The sequence below is a fragment of the Rhea americana genome, unplaced genomic scaffold (assembly GCF_003343005.1).
Source record: "Rhea americana isolate MKP2758 unplaced genomic scaffold, rheAme1 scaffold_123, whole genome shotgun sequence".
NCBI lineage: Eukaryota > Metazoa > Chordata > Aves > Rheiformes > Rheidae > Rhea > Rhea americana.
Window position 1 is genome coordinate 1751100 of NW_028185295.1, and position 2794 is coordinate 1753893.

The 2794-nt window shown below is 45.9% G+C and overlaps 1 protein-coding gene across 1 annotated transcript in view; it reads right to left on the reverse strand.

The window, feature by feature from the left end:
• The window catches only part of STON1 (stonin 1), a 27809-nt gene extending 27427 nt beyond the window's left edge, over positions 1-382 (reverse strand). The window contains exon 1 of the mRNA XM_085325789.1: positions 336-382. The gene's annotated coding sequence lies outside the window, so the exon portion shown is untranslated. The remainder of the gene's footprint in view (positions 1-335) is intronic.
• Positions 383-2794: the final 2412 nt, after the last annotated feature.

Here is a 2794-nt window from a genome sequence, read left to right on the forward strand (position 1 = left end):
AGAAAAGGCCCCAAACACGGCAGAAACCACCCCAAACTCGGTAGCTCGGAGCGAGCGAGACCCCCATGTGGGGCCGGAGCGCCGCGGCCCCCACGAGGGCTCCTGTGGGGGGAACGCCCGGCCGCCGGGCGGCCACGGCAGGCGCGGGACGTCGCCGGTCCCCGTCACAGCGCGCCGGCGTCGCGGCGCCGAGGGGCCCTCGTCGCGCGCTGGCAGCCCCTTGCCCCGACCCACGCTCGAAGAGCTCTTCCCGCACAAAGAGCAAAGCCGTGGGTAACGTGCCCTTAGTAAGGCTGTTATTTTAACCCTTGAGTGAAAGATCAAAGTGATTTCACCTAGTTTGCGTTGGAGCGCGTCTTCTGCAGGTCCTGACGACAGCTGAGAGAGGATGYGAGCACGTTAAGCAGGAGACGCAGGCCAGATGCCGCCTGCACAGAGAAAGCAGTCCCTGGGAACAAGCACCCTTCTCTTCCAGCGCTACCATGCACTGCCCTGAAGGTCAAGTCTTTCATAGGTGCAGGATAATTTCCCTCTTGTACTGCACACATCGCAGAAATTCCTTTAGACAATTTCCTCTTGTCTAGAAATTCAAGCAACAGAAGGGGATCTGCTGAATAGCAAGACCATCAGAGCCATTAATCTGCAGCTACAGCCTAATCTTGTTTCATTTCCTGTCCTTTCTCCAGTTTACAGCATGTGTGCAAACCACTGAACCGTCAAGTCAGTAAGGCTTTATGGATTTGAACAAGTCTTTTGGTGGAACTACAATTCTGCTCTATTTAACTCTCCAGGATATAACTAATTTCTTAAAGGATAAGTGTCTCCTTTCAGTGGAGGAAAAGCAAGTATTTATTCTCACATACATCATTTATTTTAATTTAAAACAGAAAGTTACTTTCTAGTCTTGTTTGCTAGAATGCTGTAATGCCGATGCCTCTCTGTGCCAACTGTTCTTAAATGTTATAATTTATATAATGTGATACAGCATCTCCAGGTTTGATTTTTCACTACCTCTTAAAAACAAGTGATGTGCKTGTATATCTTGATACATACAGTAAATAATACAGAGCTCTTTTGAAATGCTTCACAACCATCTTTCGAAATGGTGCTGAGGGATGCTTTAAGTATAGCAATTTAATTTTTGTATAAGTGAAAAGTAAGGCAGTATCCAAGCAGCTGGGATGCTTGGATGTAGAAAGCAGGGAAGAAAAAGCCTGATGAAAGCCAGATTTTGTTTCAATTGTAATGGGTGCTGCAGCAGCATGGAAAAGTTACTTAACAGTAAACGCACGTAACAGATCTTTGTGTGTATGTTCACACTGCAAAATTTTCAGCCAGAGATAATTTTTTGAGCATAATTATGTCCACAGGGTATCTCTAGGCATGACCCATCCAAAAGAGTTTCACGTAAAGGTGCCTCACGCCTCTGAAGAGGACGAGGACTCTCAGATCACTCTCCAGTTGTGCACTCTTCCTGGAGGGCTCCCTGATTGCACTGTGCTGGCTTGAAAGCTCAAATAGAACTTCACAGTCTTTTAGCATATATCCAGGGGAGGAAAAAAAAAAGAAAAATAAAATTTGCTGGTTTCTTAGCAAGATGTTAGGCTACAGTCATTTTCCAATTTGTGTAGAAATAGCCATTTTCTTCTCCACAATCTTCAAACTCCTGTCAATCTTCCTCTCCCCAAAAGAGGAAGGTCACCATCACGAAAGGTGAAGGCTCTCCTGGTGCYCAGTGCATGGATTCATGCCACAGGAAAGGATACTTTAAAAAATTTACTTGTATTTTAATGAAGATGAAACTCAGCTTCAGACAGAACATTAGAGGTGGTGGACCAGCCACAGGGACATGGGCAGCGAGAAGAGTCTTGTGACTGCCGGCTGCTAGGTGACTGCATCGCTGGATCCCCCACATTCAGCTAGAGAAAAGTCTATTCCTGTCGTCTTGCACAGTAACAGAAGATAAACTGCAGTCAAAGAGTGATGTGGAAGGGCAGACTACTGAAAAGACTAAGAAATTCAGAGGCAAACTATCRCAGTTTTACTGAAATGGGGACCTCTCGGGGAACAGGCTTGGAGTAAGCATATGAGCAGCCTAGGGTGAGAATATGAGACACTGCCATATGATCTAGGTGAGCCAAGGCTGATTTTCCTTGGAACAGAAAGCTGGTGAGATTTTTTTTGCAGGTTCTTACATAGTCAGAAAGTCATCCCAAAGCAAACAGGCCTTTACAGAAATTGAGTTCAGGCAGGCTCCAGTAATTCAATGCCCTAAGGCAAGATGAGCACTGATTCTGAAAAACACTAGGCAGCAAAGATTTCTATCGTTGTTTAAAAATGGAGGACAGMATTCCAGCAACACTTAACAGATCTCAGTAAAGGACAACCCTTTTTCTTCAAGATAGATCACCAAAACTGTTAGCAGTTATTCATACAAACCAGCTGACCTTCAGAAAGACTAAGCCGCAGCACTGGAAAGAGCTGTGACTTAGGAAACAGGGGTACTTTACAACTACAAGCCCTGACTGAAGCGTGAGGAGGTGTGAAAGTCGAGCAACACTGACCAACTCTGCTGCTCATCTGCAGTGATAAATGAATTGCACCATCTTGGGGCAGCCAGATCTAAGTCCAGAACAGGTCTTGCTCCCCACCCCCCATTTGCCCTCTGCAGAATCACCTTTGGCTCCCAGAGACAGCTTCACTGTTCCTCGGGGCAGAGGAACATGGCACGAGGCTTGAAAAATGGCTTAAAAATAGGATAGTATAGTCATATGGCCCTATACAATATTCTTGT